At 32.5% G+C, this 27,311-nt stretch overlaps 1 protein-coding gene and 2 pseudogenes across 2 annotated transcripts in view; 1 reads left to right on the top strand and 2 right to left on the bottom strand.

Moving 5' to 3' along the window:
* Positions 1-1,132, bottom strand: part of LOC125837457 (uncharacterized) — a 22,320-nt pseudogene extending 21,188 nt beyond the window's left edge.
* Positions 1-27,311, top strand: part of LOC125837375 (probable protein phosphatase 2C 10) — a 1,808,044-nt gene that overhangs the window by 1,762,134 nt on the left and 18,599 nt on the right. The window lies entirely within an intron of this gene.
* On the bottom strand, positions 10,702-11,599 carry LOC125837376 (L10-interacting MYB domain-containing protein-like; annotated as a pseudogene).

Here is a 27,311-nt window from a genome sequence, read left to right as displayed (position 1 = left end):
CATCATCATTTTCGCTGACGTATCCATCATTGGCCTTGTCGATGCTATATCTCCACAACAATGTTGCATATCTATTAACAAAAATCTTCACTATGTATTATAAACATACTTTATATTTGATACATTATATATAGACTAAGAAAAATCAAAAGATACAATATAATTTTGAGATATATCATAATGATATATTCCGGAATATTAGAGCAAATGTATACAATTAACATTCACTAATACATAACAGAACAAGTTTGAAATATGACTACTCTATATTGTATATGATACATGAACAAAAAATACCAGGTCAACACAAAAAAGGCTTTATTGTATATTATGAACATAATTTTTTGTATATGATACAATATTATGAATATAACAAACAAATGACCAACTATGAAATTTGTAATTTAATATATACATTCGAACTATTAGTAAAAATACAAAATAAATATAAAACATATATATGGAAAAACTAATTTAAATAACAATGTATCACCACTGTTTTATTGATACACAAAATAAATGTATCATATACTCATTCAAATTTCAAAAGCTAATATATAAAAGTTATATGATACATTAATGAGAACATTACATACAAGAGTTCAGATTGAACTTCGTTATATGATAAAATCCAACCACCTATTCACTACTATGCTGAAATTAGAATTTTAATGTATCAACCCTTTACAAATCGATTAGTATCCAACAGAATATGAGAACATTGTAACATAAAATAATGTATCATTTTTTACTTCGAATAACTCATATACCATAGCACATGCAAATTAATGTATCGATTTGTTCAGATCCAACATACCAAATACCATATCAAACACCAAAATTTGAAGAAAAAAAAAAAGTACGAAAAACATACTTTGGGCAGTGAAGGCCTGAAAATTGACGGTGTTGTTTTCCTTCCTCTTTTTTGGGGGATTTTTACAGCATTTGATTTTGAGGATGACGGTGATTCCTTGTTCGACTTGAAAATACTTTGATTCTTCTTCATTGCTAGTGGATCGTGTAAAATTTTGGATCTGTTTTCAGCCCATTTATCATCATCAGACTTATATATTCGATTATTAGAAGGAATTGGTTGAGTAACCCCAATACTAAACGAAGCACCCTTATCCATATGTATCAGGAACAGAGCTTTGAACAAAAACAAGAACTCGACTAAAACAACAATGGAGAAGAGAGCCCCTACCTATTCAGATGTTTGAAATTGATTGACTGGAGAGAGAACCGTTTTGAAATCAACTTGATAACTGCTACCAATTTGGAGAGAGAATCGTTTTGAAATCAATTTGATAACTGCTAACAATTAGGAGATAATTTAGGGAGAAAAAAAAGAGTTGAAAAGGAAGTGCAAACGTGGGTTTCACTAGCCAATGTTATGTATCCAGAAGTTTAAAAAATTGGATTGAAAAAAAGGGATTTTTGAAATATTTAAAAGAGGTAGGGAAAAATGGAGAATAAGAAAACTTAAATTGTGTATATAAGTAATTTTTTCTAAAAATAATTTAACAAATGGGTGTACTTAAATTTTGTAAATCAAACTACATAACACTAATGATTAATTTTTTTAATTTAAAATTTAAAATCAAACTTCATAATATTTAGCTTTAATTATGTTTATTTAATAGAAAGTGAACGGATAACAAAAATAGAGAGAAAATTCGATTTAGAATGAAATCACTTTTATGCTTCAAGTTTTCACGAATCTATGAATGACTAAAATGAGACATAAAAATAAAGAGTAGAATCAAATGAATTATATTAAAAAGAAATTATATATGAAGCTTTTACACTTTTAGTAGCTTTATAGAATAAATAAATAGGATTTACTTAAATTAAATAATTACTTTAAATTTTGTTTAAATTTTTAGTAAAAAGAATCAAAATCAAAAGTCAAAGCGATTAGAAATTCAATTGGCTACTAAACATTTATTTTTTTCCCTTAAATTTTTAAGTTATATTTATCTAATTTAAGATTATTTTTGAATTATTTTAAAAATAACAAATTTATTAAATCTGATTAAGAAATTAATTGGGAGCTCTTTTTAAAATGTAAAAAAAATGCAGTCAAAGGGAATCGAGCTACAAAGAGTATAGCTTCAGCTTAACGACTGAAATCACTGGGCTAAGAAACTTTATTGTTTCAAGGGTGTCAAGATGACCTATTTAATCATTTAAGGTGTCATTTTACTTATATATACGGCGTAATTTTTCAACAAAGTAGCCTAGTGTAGCTACGCCCCTGTCCTAACCCTTTTTCCTTCTATCTTTTTAATTTTAATTTTAATTTTAATTTGTTTTGCAGCTGTTTCGGCGAGCTTAAAGTTTCATCCATGGCTTCAATGACATTTCAATGAGCTTCGCGCTTACAGATTTGAACAACTAACAAACAAACACAACAAACAACATTACCAAACTCACGTTGTTGTGATGCGTTGAGGTTATGATGAAAAATAAAAAAATTAAGAAGAAGAGGATAATGAGTGGGATATGATTAACAATACATGTGTGTGTTGGAGGGGGAGGGGGGTAAGGAATATTTTGATTTTTTATTTCTTTTTTTAACTTTAATTTTTCTGATGCACGTGATTATGTTTTCTTGTTATTATTTTTTTGTCATGTCAGTTTTAGGAGTAAATAAATTCACTTTTAGTAATAAAGATGTGTAATAGGCCAGCCTGATAGTTGTGTGTGTATATATATATATTTATGCTAAAATTTTAGGTAAAAGTAATTGATTTTTTTTAATCTCTCAACCAATCTTTGAGAAATTCTGTTTATGATAATTGAACACCATTATAAGTACATTTAATCTGTATTTCTCTATTTCATTCCTGCAAATCTTCAGACCATTCAGAAAGTTGCAAAAATAACAGACGCCCAATATTTTATGTGATATTGTATATTTTAGATTATTTAATTTTCCATACGAGAGACAAAATAAGGGGTGTGTTTGGTATGAAGGAAAATGTTGAAAAATGTTTTTTAGAACATGTTTTCTTGAAAAATAAGTGGATTCCTAACTTATTTTCTTATGTTTGGTTGGTGAGTAGAAAATATTTTTTAGTGTTTGGTTGGTGAATGAAAAACATTTTCAAGAAAATATCTTTTATTTTTGCTAAAGAGTAGAAAATCTTTAGGAAAATAATTTCTAAAACGAAAACCAACCCTAATAATCGATCAAGACCTGACAGCCGAACTAGGACACGACCCCGGCAACCGTTTCATAATTCGACCCTGAGATCTGACTCAGGACCTGACCTTGAATTCTAATCCAAGACCCTACATTCGAGCTGAGACCCAACCCCAACATTATATGACCCTAACGACTGATCCGAGATCCGATCCCGACAACCAATGCGGGACCCAATATTTTTTTGGTAGGGGTGGTGAGGTCGGGATAACGGTGGGGTATAAAATAAAAACTTTTAAAATTTGAAACAAAATCAAAAAAAAAAAACTAAAAAATTAAAAATGGGAGGGGGTTGTAGGGGGTTGTAGGGGGTTCAGGTAGAGATGGGTAAAAAATAAAGTTTTTAAAATTTGAAATTAAATTTGTAACTTTTTTGTGTGGGGGGGAGGGGGGGAGGTGGTAGGAATAGTCAAGGGGTGGATGGGTTAAAAAAATCTTAAAATTTGAAATATTTTTCAAAAGTAATTTTATAATTCTTTTTAAAAAATATTGATGTGTGTGTGGGGGGGGGGGGGGGGGGAGGGGGGTTAAAGGCTGAGAGATGGTTTGGAGGTAGAGATAAAAAAAAATTAAAATTTTAATTTTCTTTGATGGGGAGGGTAAGAAGAAAAATTGTAATTTGAGATTAAAGGAGTGTTTTAGAAGATGTTTTCCTTAATTTTTAGGGGGAAGTCATTTTTCTTAATTTTGAGAAAAATAAATTGATTTGGAAAAGTATTCAAGTCAACCAAACAATAAAAAATTGAAAAACATTTTATGTTTCCTTCCTACAAACACACCCAAGATGATACTCAAATTTCAGAAAATGTATTACTGGTTAATCGATATATATATTTATCTATACTTTTTGGAGCCAAGAAAAAGTGATAATACAAATTACAAAACTTTGACGAACTCCACAAACACACCAAATCACAAGACACTTATGTTTATTTGAAAATAATGCACAACGAGGAATAGAAGAGTTTTAATTTATTAAAAATCTATAAAATCATAGACAACACCTCTAAATTTATAAACGGTGAACATGTGAGATAGAAACAATACCATCCAAAACGTGTCCTTTTGGTACCATTGAAAATGTGTTTTTTTCTCATTTCTCATTCACATTTCGGCTCCCTAACCTCACTTTCCCTTTCTAGCACTTTCTAATTTGTTCCAAAATTAGAACATGTTTATATTGGCTTATTGCTTTTTCTGCTTATTATAAATGGCAAAAAAATCAATATACCTCCGAACTATTGTAAATGGTATATAAATACCCTCCATCATACTTTTCGTTCACTAATGCCTCTGCCGTCCAAAAAGCAGTGCACATTTATCCCTCACTATAACGGAAGACTTATTTGGTATATGGGCGCAATCCTACGGCTCAACCCGATTTGACCAAATAATTAATCCAAAATTCAAATATCCGCCCATTACCCATTTAACCCACCCAACTCGTTACCTACACAAATAACCTATCTAATAATCTAAAGAAAAATTTCATTCTCTCAAAATCTAGCGGGATTACTAAATCTACATGAATTTGCAAACTCAAACTTAATTCTCCAATACTCTGCCTAACTTTGTTCAAAATGGGGGAACATAGTAGTCGGAAAAAAAATCAACACTTGAACTGACAAAAACAGATCCTCATTGCAATTTATCAACAAAACTATCAAACAATTCCAATATTATTCGAATCAACACATTTACGTGCTTAAATAACTCGAACCCAATTCAAAGTTTCAATCTTTTTACACCCCAATTAGACAGAAAATCACTATTAAGCCACAACTAACTAGCAAACTCAAAAAGAGGAAATTTAAAGAAACTATTGCAATTTCAGAAAAAGCGAAACACTAATCTGTAATTGCATTTCCTAAGAAGAGCAGCAACAATCTGTCTTGTAGAATCATCTATTTCCACCAACAAAACGCTAAAAACCATTTCAGGCAAAAATCTTTCCCATTTCAAGATTGAAGAAGATGTTGCAACAGCAGATCCAGCCCCTGTTTCCTTATTCTTGTTCATATTTCCACCAGCCTCTGTGTCAATAACCATATCTTCCCTTCCTATAACCTCCAAATCACCTTCACTACTCACAACAACCTCACCCATTTCTTAGATTCGTACTTATGTTTCACCAAAAAAAAAATCCTCGTATTTTATCCAAGTGGAGGAGAAACAAAAAGAAACAGTAAAAAAGCACTATCTTTGGTGAAGATACAATAAGTAGTCTTATAAAATGCAAGATTTTGGAAATTCAACTTAGGCTCACATTGGAAAATTGATCTTGTCTACCATGTGGTGAAGCTTTTGTTGAAATCTCATGTTAATTGCTTCTTTTCTCCCCTCAACAAGTAAATTCACAAATGCAAGCATGGGTTTCATCGGGAGGATCAGAGATTCTTTTAAAATATTTTTCCCGATGGATCTTGATGCACTCTATTTAATACACAGATTCTGCAACTAAAAGTCATGGATATTTGAGAGAAGGATTTTTTTTTTTATGTTTTTAGATTAGGTTATTTGTGTGGGTAATGGTATATCGAGTGGGTTAAATGGATAATGGGCGGGTATTTAAATTTTGGGTTAATTATTTGGTCAAATCGGATTGAGCCGTAGGATTGCGCCACGTGTACCAAATAAGTCTTTCGTTATAGTGAGGGGTAAATGTGCACTGTTTTTTGGACGGTAGGGGCATTAGTGAACGAAAAGTATGACGGAGGGTATTTGTATACCATTTACGATAGTTCGGGGTATATTTGTCCTTTATCCCATTATAAATTAAAGGGAAAATGATATGAAATAACAAACTATTAATTCAAATTAAATGTTCTAGTCATAGTTTATTTTAATTGTAATTCGCAGCAAACATTCCTTTTTTATGCCATCTGATTCGGTATACAATTAGTCATTTTCGGTATACAATTAGCCATTTTATACATTTCGGTATAAAATAAATAAAATGTGTTTGTGTTTGTGTTTGTATAAAACGAGAGAAAAATGTATATACAAATACAAATACATATATTTTCGTCCTATACACTTATAATTATATAAATACAAATCTTATTATACAAATTACAATGTACAAATGAATTTATACAAAACTGAACAATTTGTATAAAATTGGATGTTTGTAGCGAATTATACAAATCAAAAGCTCCATAGCAAACATAAAATTTGTTATAGAGCACAATTATGAAAACTATAGTTATAACATACAAATATGATTTTTATGTTTGCTATATGAAAAAAATAGCATACATAGTGAAAATAATACAATATGTTGAGGAAGCATACAATATTCTAAAAAAATACAAATTGACTGTTAAAGAAATAGAATACACATATGCTTAAGAAATATAAATCTATTTGGCATACCTATAGGAATGACTACAAATTAAAAAAAAGAAATACAACGTTCTTAATAAAAATACAAATGTTGAGTAAAAGAAAAACAATTGACAAACAAAAATTAATATGAATACAATTTTTGCAACCTTTTTCTTTGACTCTCTATCTCTTCTTATTCGTTTGCTATGTTCCTTTTTCGATTTTTTTGTTCACCAAACCCAAATTCGAATCCATATTCACTTGTGCATTAGTAAAACTCTGCCTCGTCATCTAAGAAACTATAATTACCCAGAATAATTAAAAAAAATTATGTCAAAACTTCCAAATAAATTAATGATTCAGCAGTTAACGAATACCTGATCGATTTCGTATTTCACCGATTATCTCGAAGTTTAAGTTGAATTTTTTGTTCCAAAGTTATTTGTCAACGAAATACTATTCGATTATTTCAATATTTACTTTCCAAACAGGAAAAAATTCAAATGAAATTTGAGAAACAATGGGAAGAAAATTTGATATTGGAAATTTAAGAAACAATGAAAGTGGAACCACTATTGTTTTCTCTTTGAAATTGTAACTGATGAGAAATTTAAGTGATATGTTCCTTTTTAAAAATATTCTCTCCCCTGATTTTCTCTATTTTGTTATTGAATAATTGTATTCTTTAAATTAATCAAATTAAAAAAATACATAATCAAATATATAACAAACTCAAATATTGAAAATGTGGGTAAGGAGTCCTATTAAATGTTTCCTTATTAATCAAGCATTTTGATTAATTATTGATCAGTTGAGTGCATCATTAATCAAATATGTAGGATTTATTATCCACTCCATATCATCAACCATAGAACCCGAAGCCCAAGCTAACTGGTGGGCACACTGGTTTGTTGATCTTTTAACGAAAGACAAAGAAATAGAAGTAAAGTCACACATGCATGCTTTACAATCATGAATAATAACATCAAAGTATGAGTAGTTTTTGCAAGCCTTTTTTAGCGCTTGTTTACCAAAGAGATTGTCCATCTCTATAATTATCGGGGTTGCTGAAAAGTGTTCCTTTAGCCAGCTTAGTGCTTCTCGAACACCCAAAGCCTCGGTCATAAGTGGGTTTGTTGTCTTCCTAACCAACTAGAGCGGCCTCTGATGAAACTTCCATGAGAATCCTGAACTAGCATGCCAATTCCAATTATTCCGGAAGTAAAATCCCACGAAGCATCAATGTTACATTTAAAGATGCTCTCACCAGGAGGAAACCATTTTGTTACAAAATCAGGTTCTCTTGCAATGGATTTGGAGGTTATTTGTCTTGGGCCCCGTTTGGATTGGCTTAAAAAGAGTAACTTTTAAAAAGTAACTTTTTAAAGTGCTGGAACTTATTTTTAAAATAAATAGTTATGTGTTTGGATAAAAGTGCTGCAGTTGAAAAAAAAGTTGTTGATGTGTTTGGCAAATAAGTGCTGGTAAACATTTTTTTTATCAAAATGTCTGAAATACCCTTAAAGTTGTTAACATGATAAAAAGTTGATTAATTTAAGGTTTTTATACTTAAAAAAAATTAAAACAAAATTAATTTTTTATTTTACATCCATAAGTAATAATATTTTCCTATCATTCACATATTTCTTTATCATCACAAATATTTATAAGAGGAACATAAATTTATTATTTAAGTTAATTTTATATGTGCAACTTATTGTAGATTTTAAAAATATATAATTTGAATAGATCAAAGAAAAGATTTAAGATTTATTTTAGTTACATTCATAAGTAATAATAATTGTCTATCATTCACATATTTCTTTATCATCACAAATTATTTATAAGAGGAATATAAATTTATTATTTAAGTTAATTTTATATGTGTAACTTATTTTAGATTTTAAAAATATATATTTTGAATCGATCACTTGAAAGATTTAAGATTTATTTTAATTTCATTCATAAGTAATAATAATTGTCTATCATTCACATACTTCTTTATCACCACAAATTATTTATAAGAGGAATATAAATTCATATTTCAAAAATAAGTTGTTTGATTCAAATACAAATATCAAAATGATAGAGAACACTTCACTAATATAAAAGTGAAAATACTCAAATAATACAAACATCAAACGTTACCAATTTCATTAGCAATCATGTCACGAAGCCCCATCCAATAAGTATCACTTTGTTCTTCCATATTTTCTTCTATATTGTTAGTGCTTGAACTTGTGCCAAATTTGAAGTCAACCGATGGAATATATCTCTCATCCCCCACCGTTTGAAATGCATCATCCACATTGCATTTTTGTTTCATATAATTGTGAATGACCATAGTAGCAAGTACGATGTCCCTTTGAGTGTCAATGTTATAATAAGGCATATCTCGCAAAATAGACCACCTTGCTTTCCAAACACCAAATGTGCGCTCTACTATATTTCTACATGAAGAATGCATATAATTAAATTTTTCAATGTATCCTCTTGGCTCACGCAATTGTCTTGTTGTACCACGACGAAAGTCAGGAAGATGATATCTCACATTGTCTCCTTTGTATGGAGCCATATATCCCTTCATATGTGCATATCCTGCATCCACTAAATAATATTTGTTTCCTAAAGGATGTGGAAAGTTAAGTTCACTCATGAGCCGCTCCTTCCCAGCCAGCCCATGCAAATGTAAAACACATATTAAAATCCACAACGGCAAGGATATTTTGAGTCGAATAACCTTTACGTACAATATAAGGTATTTGTTGATCTTGTGGCAATCTAGCTTTAACATGTGTGCCATCGAGTGCTCCAACACAATCCTAAAAATATAGGCATGTAAGCTAAAGAAATATAACAAGTAATACTAAAAAACTATAGCAAACTAAAAGTTGTTACTTACCTTAAAAAAAGGCAAATATCGTTCATTACATGGCTTGTGATCTCCAACACCATCATTATAATTTAAATGTGGTTTAATAATGTCTCTTGCAAGCTTAGAAACTGCTTTTAAAACACTATGAAAGTGTCTATGAACCGTCTCCCCAGAATGTTGAAAGATATCTTGTATCATTCGGTTTTCTGCTCCATGTGCACAAGCCATTAAGAACATGCCTAACATTTCATGTATAGACATTCCACGCGTGCGCTTGAGTCCATATTTTTTATTTAAATCTTTGGATAGATCAACAAACACCACCTTCTTTAATCGAAAATTTTCATAACAATGAGTTTCATTTCCTTGTAATATCTCTTGAATAAATATATACCTGAAACGCCTTGATGTACGACAAGGTTCTTTGAATAAGTATTTTTCATAATACATTAAAATGTATTTACCTGCTATCCGGCATAGAGCCATCCATTCTTTCTCGTTTTGCTCTCCTACTTTGTTCTAGTTCTTCATCTTCTTCATCTAACAAATCACTTAAATAGAGTGATATGGTAAAGTCCAAATCCTCCATTTAACTAGAAATAAAAATATCTCCAATTAAAAAAAAATCAAGAGTATAAAAGTTTCATTATTTCACATGTAATGACACATATATTTTACTTACTTACAACATTTTTGAATCCACAATAAATATTTCAATTCTACTACTTTATATTAGTAAAGACATTTATATAAATTCAATCACAACATACATTTTTATATAAATCCTACACAATAAACACCTATATGTAAATTTACACAAAAAACACATATATATAAATTCAACATAACAAACACCTATATGTAAATTCAACAATTCAACATAACAAACACCTATATATAAATTCAACACAACAAACACATATGTATAAATTCAACAAAACGAATACCTATATATAAATTCAACACAACAAATACATTTACATAAATTCAACATAACAAACACATTTATATAAATTAGGACTTAACTTAAAAAAGTTTAACCATACAATCATAATGTCTAAACAAAGTTAATGATAATAAATAAAGTTCATGCATACAAGCATAATGTCAAACATAAAATAATAAAATTACTTTTTCCATAACAACGCATTCTTCACACTTTCTTAAGGCATAACTGATAGTTATACTCCATCCAAGACTTTCGAGCTTCATCCGTAGGCATCTTAAGAAACACTTGTCGAATGTCTTTTTTAAGAAACATGTTCACAAAATAGTTGTACATTTCACCCCTTTAAAAAATATCGGGAATGTTTGCCAAAAAATCCATACACTTATCAATGGTGTGATCATCTACCACATGAGATGTAGCTGTACTTTTGTTAGACATTAACTCTACTAAAGAGTGCATATCTTCTTTCATTGATGCAACTGTAGATTTTGTCTTACTTTTTTTCACTTGACTACTAGTTCCAATACCATCAGTTGAAATTGGTCCTTTTAGTGATGGTTTAGGAAATATAGTAGAATTCATATCTTGTGGATCATCACTTTCATCACCCCCTTCATTATTAGTATTAATAAAGTGCTCCATATCATCATTATCAATACCATTTGGTCTTTCTTCGTCAAAATTTACCTCAGTTTCAAAAAATTGGGGTTGATTTGAGGCACGTGCTCTTTCCCCCGTAGCAACAATATCAGAAAATAATGCATCATAGCGAAACCATATGAGTGAAAGATCCTTATTCCTAAATTTTCTATATTGAACATCCTCCTGTAACAAAAGATAAAACAACAAATTTAAGTAAGTAAAAATGTAACAATAAAAGAAATAAAAAGACATATAAAACAATGTGAGAAATGTACCTTAATTTTTCGCTTCTACCAATCATCATCGGCCATAATTGTATTTTTGGTGGCATCCCATCCTATACTTGTATCCCCTCTCATCAATTGCTTAAAAAGAGTCCACTTGGCTTTCATGTCATCCCAATGATTTTTCATTTGTTTTTTGTATAGGGTCTTCCCGTTTTCTCATTGAATGCTTTAATCGTATTTTTCCATCCATCTCTAGATAAATGACTGTTTGGTCTATTTCCTTTCCTAATCTCTAATTCACATAACTCTACAAATTTGAGATGAGCATCATCATCCCACTTAGCATTAACATTAGTTTGTGTTTCCGACATGGTGTAACTGATTTGAAGATGAGAATTAATAAGAAAATGGAAAATAACTACTTTCATAATTTTATATAGATGACAAATATATACTACACACAATCAAATTATATATACATAATCCAAAAAAAAACACAAAACATAACATACACAAAACGAAATCAGCTACAGAAGACGCACAAAAAAAAATACATAATAAAAAAAAGAGAAAATTGAAAGATAATCAAGAAAAAACTTAAAGTTTCACGTTGATTTTGTTTTTCCTACATCTGATATTGTGCTATCAATCGAGAGAAAAGGAAGAAATCTAATCGAAAGATAACTTACTTCATGCTTTAGATCTTCACCCTTCAAATCGGGAGAAAAGGAAGAAGGTTTCACGCTAAGCAGCCGCACTACGTGAAATTTCTTTTTGGGGAAAGAGATGTTAGGGTTAATTCAATATGGGCAATTTGGAAATTGTATAAAAGAATTAAGGGCAAAAAGGTAATATACTTGATCAACATAAAATGACTTTTAAGTTTTAAAAAGAAAAGTATCCCTCACCCTACTTTTAACTTTTGACTTAAAATAAGTCACTTTGATAATTGTCAAACACTCTAATAAGTCAAAAACTGACTTAAAACTTAAAAGCCCATCCAAACGGGCTCTTACTTTAGTCCAATCTTGCCAAAATCGGCAGCCTTTTGGATAACAATTTCAGATCGTAAAGATTTTCCCTTCCATACAAGGTTATTTCTAGCATTTCAAATTTCCCATAGGCTCATGATTGTTTCATGTAATTGATCAAGAGTCACGATATCAATTAACGACTTAAGCTAATACAAGAGCGACGACCCAGATTGTCACCATCCCAATGATGATTTAAGCCATTTGCCGCATTACACTCGACCAAACAGTGAAATATTATTTATGTCCCTTGGAGGAATGTTGGACATACATCGGATTGAAGAACCTTCTTATTTATTAAGGTATTACCAGTTGGAAGAAAACCATTCAAAGCTCTCCAAACAAAATTTAACACTTTAGGAGGCATCTTCAATTTCCAGATTTTCCGCCAAAATTGTCTATTTGGGGTAGGTGAAGTAGCATTGTGCAGCTCCGAATATCCACTTTTGACGGTGTATCATCCTTTTCTATCAAGTTTACATAGCCATTGTTCATCCCGTAATGTAAATCCCAACGGAATTCGCGTAATGCAATCTATCTCATTAATGGAGAAGAGTGTCTCCAACTTATGAGTATTCCAAGTTCTTGTATCTCAATCAATAATATCTGCCACACGCAACTCCCACAAGTCTTCATCGGGGATATTGTGAATAACCAATGATTGTCCCACCGGTAGCCATGGATCATTAAAGATCCTAATATTGAAGCCATTACCAATACGCTTTATAGAGCCCTTTTAAGAAGATACTTGGAAACACATAGGGACCGCCAAATAAAATTAGGATTTGATCCTTCTCCTACTGTAAAAAATTCAGACTAGCGGTATATTTAGCCTTAAATGCATGGCTAACAGGAGATTCAGGGTGAGTCACGATCGACCAGTCTGTTTTCGCTAAAATTGTTGTATTAACATGTTGGATTCTTCGAAAACCCATGCCATCTTCCTCCTTATGCTTGCCCATTCTTTTCCATGACATCCACTTGATTCCTGATGAAGAGATATGGTGACAAAGGATCCCCTGTCTGAGGCCCCGTGATGGAATGATATCACCAAAATTCTTGCCAGCATGAGATATTTGGTAATATAAAGTACAAACCATTTTCATGATCTTTGTAATCCAATCCCAAAAAAATCCCATCTTTATCATCACATTTCTCAAAAAATTCTACTCTACTCTATCATAAGCTTTGCTCATGTCCGTTTTCAAAGCAACAAATCTCGTCTTCCCCTGTGTTTTTACGTTTTAAATAGTGATTAACCTCAAAAGAAATCATGGCATTATCAAGAATAAATCTTCCAGGAATAAATGCACTCTAGGATTCAACTATATACAATCCTTCAAGCAAGATTTCATGCGATTTGCCAACATCTTGCAAACTACACTATCAATGACATTACATAGAGAAATTGGTCTTAGATAAGAGACTAGCTCGGGTTGCTTCTATTTTTGAATCAAAATAATTTTAGTAAAATTATTTCTTGGAATGACTCCATTGTTAATTGACACAATTTAGTATCGCATTCGTCACATCATTATCAATTACTGTCCATAAACTCTGATAAAAACTTGGATTAAGCCCGTTTGGACTTGGCGCCTTATCTGGATGCATTGAGAAAACTGCCTCTTTTACCTCTTCTATGGTGAAAAGTCAATTCAAGGATTCATTTTGAAAAATTTACTTTGGAGATCTCCTAGTCTTCCATTTATGTCCATATTGTTATGTTTTTCCTCTTAATAAAACGGTCCATGTGACCTCTTTTATTTTTTTTAGATTAAAAAAATTGACTTGGATGTAAACTTTTTTTCTTATTCCAAGCTAATTGGAATCTTTGTGTATAATTAATAAAAAAAGAATACTAATTTATTATACAGACAATAATTGAAAATAAAATAAGGCCCAAAATGAAGTTTGAGTTGAAATATACCTAGTTGGTGATGCAAGAAAATTGATGGAGATGTTAAAAAAAATAAAAATAAAATTGCTACTGGAGAAGTTGTCTCTTGCATGAAGGGAAGAGATATATGCGGTCAGCTTATTGACATTTCAAAATAGAATTGGTTTTAGATTGTGCACTACTTTTGACATATTGGTATATATATTATATACTTCACAAAGGGAGTAATACTCCACTATTATCTGAAAAAAGTCATTTTCTTTGTTGAAAAAAAATTAAAATTAAAAAAAGTTTAAAATGATAATTATTAGTTGTGTTCATATAAGAAAAGTAGCGAAAATAATTTTTTGAGATAATAATTATCAATTGAGTGATCATTTAAAAAAGGAAAAATTACCTAAATAAACAAATTATTTTACTATATTCTCTAAAATTTCCTACCATTTGAAAAAATTACAAAAATCCCTACTTTACGCGATGTATTAGTAGGATACATCACTTTACGTGATGTATCAAACAGGTACATCACTTTACGCGATGTATCGATGGGGTACATCACTTTATGATGTATCGGAACGTGCGCAGTGTATCGGGACGTTACTTTACGCGATGTATCAGTTGGATACATCACTTTATGTGATGCATCGGAAAATATGCGATGTATTGGGACTTTGAGTGATGTATCTGAAACCAAAAAGTGATGTATCAGGACATTGGGGTATGTATCCGAAATTGGGACATAGTGTATCGGGACGTTTTGGGATGTATCCGAATTTCACCAAATTTAAGAAATTTTTGTAATTTAAAAATGAATAGGAATAAAATGTAACTAGCTCTTAACATTATGAGATTTGTGTAAAATCTACTTTAAAAATTAATTGATCATACTATAATTACTTCAATGAAGAACTTGGTTAACTCTTTTTCTTTTACTTCAAAATTTGGTCCTTCCAAACAACATTCAACTTATGCATATTATACAAATTTGGAGGACATGGGCCGTTTTATACAAATTTAAGGCTGACCCACCCCATTCGGGTTAATTCATACAGGCTTTGAAATTTGATGGGTCAGACTGGGCTAGTCCATTTTTTGTGTAGGCCAGAAAATGGTCAGCCCAACCCACAAGTACGTGGGCTACGGGCTTTGCCGGACCAGCCCTTTTTTCTTAAAAATATATATTTTTATAATTTTAAATTAAATTATGATTTAAAAATATAATCATAAATATCGACAAGACAATATTACATGGTGTTAGTATTACTTCTTGTTAATCAAATACATAAATAAAATTATCTTTATAATAAAGTATTTATTAAGTTTGATTTCAAGTAAAAGCATAAATAACTAAATAGAAATATTAACCTAATTGTTTTCCAATGATCATAATAAAACACAAAAACTATGACAATATTCCATAGGCTATGGCCAAGGGCGGCTCAACGTAACTGGGGGCATAAAGCGAAATTTTCTTTGAGGCCTAAAAAACTTCATACATATTTATTTAAAAATTATTTTTCTAATTGTTTAGATGCACATTATTACTTCAACTTTTTAATAGTGATTTATTTGAGTACTTTTTTTTTAAAAAATTAATTAATTTTAGAAGATTTTTTCAATTCAATGCTGAAAAATATCCTTTTACTAAAGCAATCATTATATGAATTGTTAACATAATTCTCTATGGAATAAGTTGACAAACTTTAAGCAAAATAAGAGTTAGAACCATAGAATCTGATTCAAGACGTTGATAACTTGATAAACCTAACTTTGATTGAAAATATAAGTAAAAAAAAATTGCGATTCACTTTGTTCAACACTGTTCGACTAATGATTCAGATTTCTGATAGAGTATTACTTTAACTTATCAAAGATTTGAAGAAAAAGAGTGAAAAGGGAGTTTTAAAATAAATAAATAATGTGAATGTCAGAAATGTAATAAGACAAAACAACGTTTTCTTGATTTCTTCTATTTGAGTGGAGTTAAGGATTATAAAATAATTTATTATAAATAATTATTATTTTTATAAAAATAAAAACACATAATTTGTTCTTGGTAAACATTTGAGGCCTCCCAAAATTGGGGGCCTAAGGCATGTGCCTAAATTTTTCTAAGTAAGAGCCGCCCCTGGCTATGGCTTATGTAGTGATTCCCTAGAAATTTTAGGGAATTTTTTTTTATGTAGTACATATTTTATAAACATAATTTGTATTTAAATTGTAATATTTCAAACTTCAAACATATTTTGAGTTTAGACTCTTGTTATTTTTAATAGGGAAAATTATGCGGTTAAGCAAACTTATACTACTTAATTACTCATCGTAGCTATAGTTTGCTATAATTACCACTGACGACTAACATTATACATTAATTATGTGGGCTGACTTCAAGTTTGTATAATTAGCCACGTTTGTATATGTATAATTCACCAGAATATACAAATACATATGTATAATATACAATTCTCTAACCGATATACATATACAATTCACCTCTCTCCCACTCTTTGTCCTCTCTCGCTTGCCTCTCTCCTCCCTCTCCCAATCTCGCTTGCATATATACAAATGCATATGTATAATATACAATTATCTAACCGATATACATACACAATTCACCTCTCTCCCACTCTCTACCCTCTCTCGCTCGCCTCTCTCCTCTCTCTCCCTATCTCGCTCGCCTCTCTCTTCTCTCTTCCAATCTCGCTCGTCTCTCTCCTCCCTTTCCCAATCTCGCTTGCCATATATACAAATACATATGTATAATATACAATTATCTAACTGATATACATATACAATTCACCTCTCTCCCACTCTTTGCCCTCTCTCTCTCCTCTCTCCTCTCTCTCCCAAACTCGCTCGCCTCTCTCCTCCCTGTAACATGTAGCTAGGAATTGTAATTATCAAACTATAGCTATGAAGAGTAATTAGGCTATTTTTGAGTGGCTATATGTAAAATTCCTCTTTTTAATAATCTATTTTATTTTTATTATTTAATTAATTTTTATTTGGCCCACAGGCCAGCCCTATCAATATTTCTCAAACCCCACAAATCGGCAGGCTTATTCAGGCCGAGATAAAAAGCCCTTTTCTTAAATGGGTTCCAATAATCGTAGCCCAGCCCTATCAATCACAGGTCCAACGGGCCTAGCCCATATTGACGGCTTTAAAAGATATATAGTTTCTTCGATGTATGATTATTAGAAACTAATGAATATCATTTATTATCTTTCAATATTACTAGTAAAATCAAAATATTCACTAACTTTATCATTTATTATAGGCATAATACATGAATATACATTTTAATTGGACTTTATTTGACATTTATGCCGTACAATTTTAGGTATGCATAACTAAACACTTAAACTTGTATAAATTTGAACAAGTAGATACACACGTCTTATATGACATAATACAACCAGGATGCCTCATATGATACAAAATTGTCATGTAGGACGAATGTGCCTATTTGTTCAATTTTATACAAATTTAAGTGTTTACTTATACACACTAAAAATTGGAGGACATAGATGCTAATTAAAACAAAGTTAAATGATATATTTATGTATTATGCATTTCCTATATATATATATATAAGAAATAAAGTTGCCACTAAAGTTATTCCGATTTTTTATAAAGACACCTTAACTTAGAGGACGTCCTATTACCCCACAAAGTATTGAATATCTTTGTAAAAGGGTCATTTTGACCCATTTTCTCTACTGTGAATAGACACGTGGTGCTCACTCATTTTATTAATTTAATTTAAATTAATTTTTTCAAATCCGATCCGACCCAAATCGTTTCAAAAAAGAAAACTCTTGTTCTCCATTTTTCATTTCTTAGTTTCTCTCATCATTTTCTTCAATCATAGGCATTGTTGAAGATCATCTCCTACAATTTTGATGTTTTTGGTCAAATTTCTTGGAAGACTAGCGGAGTAAACAATGAATTGAAGATTAACAGGTTTGAATAGTAACAATAGCAAATCGTTTCAGCTGCAAACTAAAACCCTCATCGGCATGTATATCGAAAAAGTTGTTTGTGGTTTCAATGACAAAGAATAATTTGTTGAAATCGATAATAGTGGTATTCGGAGCCATGTTTTTTGAGTGGCTAGCGATTGAGCTTGTTGTGAAACCATGGCTTGATAAAACCCAAGCTTCAATGGACAAGTCTCAGAAACATCTTGCGACCTCGACGATGACGCCGCTGATCAACGTCCAGAAGCTGGCAAGTTTCAGGTCGATGTTGATCCTCTAGAAAAAACAACTGATTTGAGAGTTTGGTTTGATTTTTGGGTTCTCAAAACCAAATGAAATTAAGTAGAAATGAAACCTTGGACAACTTTAAATTAGCTTTTTCGATTGGAAATTAAAGCGAATTCCTACCTTATTGAGTTGATTTCATCAGCTCATCATAGAGTACCTATGACTCTTTTGTTGGGGAAGTTGATGAGTTTGAATGGAGTAAATAATTAATAAAGAAAATAACTTAAATGTGGTAGTTTTTAATTGGTTTTTGGCATTAAAAACAGACCTTCATGTGCGTGTTCACAAATATAATGAGAAAATGGGTCAAAATGGTCCTTTTACAAAAATATTCAATACTTTTATGGGGTAATATGATGCTCTCAAAGTTAATGTGTCTTTTTAAAAATTCGAAACAACTTCAGTGGTGATTTTATGTCTTTTTTTTTTCTCTCTCTCTCTCTATATATATGTATATATAAGATTAGAATACGATAAAATAAAATTACAGCTAATGAAAACCAAAACTAGTTGTATTCATATGTATACGTTGAAACATTAAACTACATATAGTTAGGGTGTCGATATTCCAATGTTTTCATGTCATATTGATTGATCAATTTTTTTGGAAGATACTTTCATTAAAGAAAATCAAATCTCTTAAAAATAAGGAAAATAACTTTTTTTAAAAAAATTAATTTTTGGTGGAGCTCTGCTCAATGCTCCTTTATTAACTCAAAATCTGTACAAAAAGGTTGAGACCAAAATGAAAACAACAAAATGAAAGTTCAATCCCAACAAAATTTCGCCTTGCCCAGTCCCTTAAGGGAACCGGTTAGACTCTTATATCGTTTCCTTAGTGAAAGTGTGAAAAAATATTTTTTTAAAAATTTAATTGGGACAATCTCATTTATTAAAAAAGAACTGTACAAATATGACCAGGCCCAAAATAGAGCCAGTCCAAACAAACACTCCTACCAAATCGCTAAATCTGGAAAAAAAGGAAACTAAAATTCGACAAAAGGGAAAGATGTAGATGAAATCGAAACTTCAGCCATCGTCTTCTTCGTTGGAGCTCTTGCAGGAGAGGAAAAGCTCGACTCTTTCACCATCGTATTACAACCATTGATGTGTAGAGGTAAGATTTGGATACAATTTGAGTTTTGGGGGTATTTCACATCGAGCATTGTAGATCTCACCAACGCCACGAAATCGTTCTCACCGGAGACTTTGCCAACTCAACTATTTCCAGGTCTACTCTACTTAGAAAATGTGTATTCCAATTTTTCTTGTACCAAAACTTGTCGTACCAATTTAGCTCAATACATCATCCTTCTTCACCCTCGACATATTGAGCTCAACAAGGAACTAATACCACTGCCTAAGGATTTAGAAAGAGTGCATATTGAGCGAAACCAGGTACACTGCTCCCCTTCTCTATTAATTTCATGTATTATCAATGTAATCGATCAACTACTACCGGTTCATTTGCTTCTTGATGGCTTGTGAATTATACAATCTTATTTGCCAATTGAGCTACTTGATTTTGTTTATCCTCCCTCAATTCTAAAATTCCCATTCTGGAAGTGTTTGATTCTGTGGTTTGGTGTCTGACTCTTATCCATGCTTAGTAATGTCTTCGCCTCTTTGGGTAAATCTTGAAAGGTGTTAAACGATATTATCTCGGTACCTGCAAAAGAAAAAAACTAGATTAGCTAAAAAAATCCGCCATTCTGTTGCCCTCCCTTAATGTGTGTTCAATGACAACCTCCATCCCTTTCATGAGCTCTTGAATTATTCGAATCTCCAAAGAAACTTCCGAAGGTATATCCCATGAACCATCAACCATATTCTTAACAACTTGAGAATCGGTCTCCAATGTTAAAGGGAATAAATTATTCACCCTGCAGTATTCTTTACCCATTCTCCAAGCCACCACCTCTGCCACCAAGTTATTAGCTATGCCAATCCTTTTTCCTTCAGCATAAATAAGATCCCCCTGGTCATTTCTTATGCAGAAACACATGAGCTAGGACCAAGATTACCTTTCGAAGCTCCATCAGAATTACTTTTATATTCTCCCCTTCTAGGCATCTTCCAATACACAACTTTACAACTAATTCTAGGGGTATAATTTGTTAAAAACCTTATCAAATCCGACCAATTATCATGTATGTTGTGCTTCCATGGATATAGGGACTTGGCTAGGAAAAATAAATTTATGGCCATTTCCTTACTCATATTTAAATAAGACATCTTCCCTCCATATCTAATTATGTTTCTTCTCTTCCACACTTGCCACAAAATAAACATAGGTAGCTTTTAAGATAGGAATGAGTTTTGTTGATGCATCTGTGTTCCACCATTTGTAAATACTGTCTTTTAGGTGTAGGAAAGAACCCTCAACTCCTACTGTATTAACAAAGTATCTCCATAATGAGTTGGACATTGTACATCTAATAAAAAGATTTCAATAGACTCCTGCACTCCTTCCTCACAGCAAACACACACTACGTCTTCACAAATCTTGTACAAAATTAAAACTTCCCCTATAGGTATCCTGTTTCTCTAAAGTCTCCATATGAAAAAAGACACCTTGAAAAGGATCCCTTTCATCCAACTCAACTGTTGAATGATATGATTGCTAATCTCCTCCTCAAAATTGACATGCAACATATCATAATTCCTCTCTCCATGTGTAAAACATTGACTAACCTCCTCAAGATGAGTATCCCTAGTTGCATCAATAGGGAGAAAATAGTGGAGGGCCCCCAAATTTGTCCAATTGTCATACCAGACACTTGAGTGACCACATTTGGGTTCCCACCATATTTGTTGATCAAATATTTCTCTAGACTCCAACATCTATTTCCATGTTAGTGAACCACCTTTCCATTCCACCAACTGGGCCCTCTCCCTTTACAGTACTTATTCCACATAAAGTTAGTCCATAAGGATTTTTTTGTTCTGAAAGTCCACCACAATTTTGCAAAAAGAGCCTTAGATATATCAAAGAGGGATCTAAAACCCAATCCACCTTCTTCTTTGTTATAGATGTCACTCCAAGCCAACCAGTGCCTGTTTCTTCCTGCAGCCCTGAAATTCCACAGAAATCTAGCAAACACTCTATGCAAATCATGAATCATATAACTTGGAGTAGTCATAGCAGATATGAGATAACTAGGGATACTATTGAGAATATTTTTAATCAAAACTGCTTTACCCCCAAAAGAGAGCATCTTACTCTTCCGAGTTTGAATCTTATTGAGAACTTTTTTCATTAATTCAGCAAAGTGCACCTTTCTCTTTTTAGCACTTCCAATAGGACAACCCAAATATATCAGAGGGAACTTACCTTTAGCAAAAGCAGTCTTCACTTCAATCTCTTTAATCAAATTCTGGGTAGTCTTATGATAGACAAAGAAGGAACTCTTCTCCTTATTAATCATATGCCCTGATTGTGCCTCATAATCTTTTAAAATTTGCATCAATATATTCAGTGATTTCCCATCAACAGAGGTAAAAATAATAGTATCATCAGCATAAGCTAGATGATTGATGTTGTCACTCCACTTAGGTAATCCATAACTCATATAAGCTTCATTGTTGAACAATGAATTAAGAGCTCTTGTTAACACTTCAGTAGTTAAAATAAACAAGGCAGGAGATAAAGGATCCCCTTGATTCACTCCCCTTGAAGACTGAAAGAAACCATGAACTTGACCATTTATAAGAATATAATACCAATTGTTAGCAACTAGTCTCCAAATCTTATCTACTACAACGGAATCAAAATCCATCTTCTCCATCACTTTAATAAGAAAATTTCAGTCCTCTCTATCATAAGTCTTAGCCATGTCCAACTTGATCTCCACATTAGCTGGCTTGCCCATTTTCCTGATATCTGTAATAATTTCTTGAGCTAGTAGAACATTCTCAGTGATGCTTCTCCCCTTTACAAATCCTGATTGATTTTATTAAATTAGAAAAGGGAGAAAGCTGCCCAGTCTATCATTCACCACCCTGGAAATACCTTTGTTGATAAAATTTCTCAAGCTAATTTGCCTCATGTCTAAGAAAGATTGAATAACTTCCTTTTTTGGAAAAAGCATCAAATTAGTATGTGTGATGGGACTTAGGAAGAGTGCTACCCTGAAAGAAGGCACCTACCACCTCAACCACATCATCTCCAACAATATGCCAACATTTTTGATAGAATTGACCAGTAAACCCATCAAGGCCACGTGCACTATCTCCATTTAACTCAAACACCACCCTTTTGATTTACTCCTTAGTAGTCATTGCATTGAGAATTCTTTTATTTTCCTCAAAAACAACTCTATGGATATTTTGCATTAATGACACTTCTCTTTCATTTTGATCCCCTGTGAATTGATTCTGATAAAATTCTTGAGCAGATGCTGCAATTTACTCTGAACCCTCCACCCATGATCCTTCCATATTTTGAATTCTGGTAAGAGCCAACCTCTTTCTCCTACCTTTAACTAAGTTGTGGAAGGACATTATTCTTCCCCCCTTCTGTATACCATTGGATTCCTGATTTTTTGTCTCCAAAACTCCTCTTCATAGTGTATATATTTCTTCAATTCTGCCTGAGCCTGCTGAAGAATCATTATGTTATCTGCTGAAGGATCTTCTACAAATAGTTCTTCCTTCACCTTAACTATTTCTTCTCTAATAGATAATTGCTTGAAAATATTCCTAAATGTAGCTTTACTCCAATTGGAAAAAACTACTTTAGTTTCTTTTTCAACTTATGCTTGAGCCTAACAAACACATCCTTCTCTTCTGAAGCTACCCAACTGTCATTCACCACCTACCGAAAATCATCCCTTTCTGACCAAAATTTAAGAAACTTGAATGGTATTCTTACAATGTTAGTCTGTTGACCACAAGTGAGCAGTAAATGAGCATGATTAGAACCTTTTCTTGCTAAATGCTCAGATTCCACCATACCAAACTTTCTAATAAAAGACTGATTCATCAAATATCTATCAAATCTTTTGAAGATACACCCACAATCAATCCTACCATTCCACCATGTGATTGGACTTCCTTTAAAGTTGATACCCACCAATTCACATGAATTTACACAAAATGCAAAATCCCCTGGAAGACCCCAATCTTTTCTTCCTCATTTATAATGACATTAAAGTCACCCCCAATAAACAAGGGAGAATCATTGATTTGACTACTAATATGATAGATATCATTCCACAGATTCAATCTCTCTATTGCTTCACACTTTTCATACACAATTGAAACCATCATTAGTTGATCTGTTTCCAGAAATTGGAGTCTCAATGATAACATTTGTTCTAAATCAGCTAACACTTCCACCATTGCAATTATAATTAGCATACTCTATGCCCAACCTCCCTTTGTACTTTTAGATTGTATTAACACTTTGAAATGGCTCCATCAAAGCTATAATAGAGAACTTGTGATGTCTATGCAATATTTGAATTCTATGGAATGATTTTTGAGTTCTAACAGACCTCACATTCCAGAATAATGTCTTCATAATCATTTAGCGCAATTCTTGATACCCAACCTAGGGTTGGTTCTTGTGGGTAAAAGCTCCACCTCTACTTTTTCCTTTACTCTTTGATGTTGTAGGGGGAGATAATTTGTATGTACCTTTTCTGCTATTAGTAAGTTACTAACTTCCCCTTTACCTTCTATCAAACTGACTTTTGTGTAACTCTTATTTTTTTTTCTCCTTTATTTGTCCCTGATGGGAGACTAATTCATGCAGGGTCTGAGTATGCTACAATTTTGGGCCAACAGTAACTAGCAGTTGCTGATTGGGAACCTTCTATGTATCCTTCAATAGAACCTGATCTGAATGTTTAGATGGATACTATCCAACATTGGGGTTTACTATGTGCAATGGGATGTGGTAAGTGGCATGTTCCAAAACATTTTGTGTATCTAGAGCCTCATTCTCTCCATGTGTCCTGTCAATCAAAGTTATTTGTATTGTGTCCCCTTTGTCCATGACTTCATTCCTGGCATCCATTATGTGTTCATCATAGTGTTCTGGTTTACTATCTCTCAGCACTATATGACATGCATTGCTCTGAACATTCTGTTTTACTATTTCCCTTCTTGATACCTTGTTGTGATATCTTCTTTTTCCTTGTGCCGAGGTAGCTAGTGTTGTGTTGTACCCTGCTATCCCTTTTCCTCCTTGTTCCTTATTGTATATTAATCCTTCTTACATAATGGTTGCTTTATCATGCTTATGTTGGTTAAACACATTAAAAGAATTGTTGGTACTGATGTTCTCATGTCTTTCTACAACCTTTTCTCCCATTATTTGTCCTGCCTTCTTTGTAAACACCCTTGTGGTGGGCTTCCATTTAATGATCACTGCTCCTTTATAAAACTGCATTTTGTAAAGCTGTTGTGGTATGATTGCTTCCTTCTCGTGTTGTTTCTCCTGTTGTAATTCTGGATGCAGTATCCTGCACTCCTCCTCTTTGTGACCCTGAATTCTACATTTCTTGCAATATGATGGGAGTGAGTCATATTGTATTTTAACTTTAATGATTTTAATCTCCTGATTGTTGTTATTTTCTATCTGCATTTGAACATATTGAGGTTTGTCCACTAGCATATCCAGTTGAACCTTCACCCTTGCACAACTTGGCCGAGTCTTGTTGATTGTTGCAAGATTCAGTTGCAATGGTTCCCCTACTACTGCCGCTAACGAGAACAATACCTCATTCACAAAGAAAGTAGGAAGGACATCTTGGAAAGAGATCCAGGTTGTGGCTTGCGAGGTTTCTTCACTTGCCTTGAAGTTTGCACCATAGATGAACGGGCGCATTTGATATGCATAACCATCTTTGGCTGTTATGTAATACGATTTTTTGGATAACATATTAATGTAATCTTTAATCCTGTTAAACCTCATTAGAATGTGTCTACTCTGCAGGTGGGCCAATCTTGCAATCGCCTGCAATGCCACAATATTTTGGTATCAACTCCCGTAATTCTACAATATCAAGTGCCCCGTATGAGAATTTGCCTACAACATATTGTAAATTCTTGATGATATTCATCTTGTGCACTTTATTTTCTGTCCATTTAACGGTATGATACCACCAAGGATGTCTGATTTCTTCATAGGGATGGGATCTACATCCACTTTATCTTTAATATCCTTGTCTTTGAAACCATTATTGCCTAATAATATCTGAACATTTGTTCTTGGCCGCTGTCAATAACTCCAGGTTAGATGTGCTAGGGGTTTGTAAAGAATTGGTTTTGATCGGGAGGGGAAGGAATTGTGATGATGAAGCTAAACTCAGGCCATCCATCGCCGGTGGCTGGCCGTCAGCCGGAATCATGAACACTGCTAGGTTTAGGGTGGCTCAGTCGCTTACTTGTCGTTTTACTATCTATTGCTTCTCAGCCTTATTAGTCTATCTACTAGCTTGTTGCAATTCATATTCTTTATAAAATGGGGAAAAGAAGACCAAGTCTTAAAAATAAGTTTTACATGTGGTATTCTGCATTAATTATGTCCTCCGAATCCAAAGGTGAATCTAAGAGTTCATTTTTGAAGCGCACACTCACTTACATTGGGGTTGGGGGGGGGGGGTAGGGGGAATCCCCAAGTTCTATAATTTTTTGCAATTAGTAATATCATTAGTTTTATTTTATATATATTTTTAGTCAGATATGATTTTTTCACGAAATGAAACTATATAAAATTTCAAAGAATCATCTTCTGTTTTCTCCCACACAACCCTTTTCCATTTTGATTATTTAACTTTTTATTTTTCAATACAATGAACAATATATCACGTATGTTATGGTTCAAATGGGGCAGTCGACTTTTACCATCTTAAGTTTTATTATGAAATGAATTGATTCTTTTTACATTTGAGACATTCTATTGATACTTAGAAGTTATTAGAAAATATCAATTCTAGTATACTTAGTTTCAGCTTATTACAATTTGTACATTGTATATATATATATAGAACTTAAAATATTGTAAGGACAAAAGACTCTACACAGATGAAATAAAAGATTCTTTTTCTCTCTCCATTCCACCAACTCAATGAAAAGATATCTCGATTTCTCTTTCGAATCTGAAGTGTAACATGGTATCAGAGTGGGTGATTGTGCAGCTCTTCAGCTCAGCTTTCGAGCGATGCTACCCTTGCTACAAATTTTTTTCTTCAGTTTTTTTGGAGTCTCGCCAACCCACATATAAGAAGTTAGGGTTTCAGGATACTATTTATTTCTAGATGACGACGAAGGTTTTGTGATCTGCTATATAATATTTTCTTCCGTTGCTGAAGTGTTTTGGTATTGTGTTCCTGTTCGTTGATCGATTTTGCCTAGTCTACTTGTTTCTGTTTCTTGCTTGCGAAATGTTGGATTCTTCGTCTACGACTGCACCGGGTATGGGAGTTGGAGGAGGAGCATGTTGATAGGACTCTCTTGTAAGAACAAATTGGGGCTTATTAATGGAACCCTACTTAGACCAACTCCAAATACTCCTCTTTTCGAGCCATGGACAAGGGCCAATGATATGGTCTTTGCTTTGTTGTTGAATAGTCTTGAACTTGAGATCAGGGAGAGTGTTGTGTATATCGATTTTGCAGATAAGTTGTGGTTAGGAAAAAGATTGCTTCCATTACCAAAGGGTCTTCAAATATTGCTTCCTATTTTTCCAAAATCAAGAAATTATGGGATGAACTTGCATATTCATTTACATATACTGATTGCACATGTGGTTGCAAAGAAGCTTTTCAAAAGATGGAAGAGGAACAAAGTTTACATCAGTTGTTGATGGGTTTAAATGAGGTTTATTCAAGAGTTGGGATAAACATTTTGATGCTTAAACCACTTTTTGATGTGG

The sequence above is a fragment of the Solanum verrucosum genome, unplaced genomic scaffold, assembly GCF_900185275.1.
Source record: "Solanum verrucosum unplaced genomic scaffold, falcon-dt-bn FXZP01000147.1, whole genome shotgun sequence".
Lineage (NCBI taxonomy): Eukaryota > Viridiplantae > Streptophyta > Magnoliopsida > Solanales > Solanaceae > Solanum > Solanum verrucosum.
Note: the sequence above shows the minus strand (reverse complement) of the source record. Positions and strands in the feature narration are given on the sequence as shown.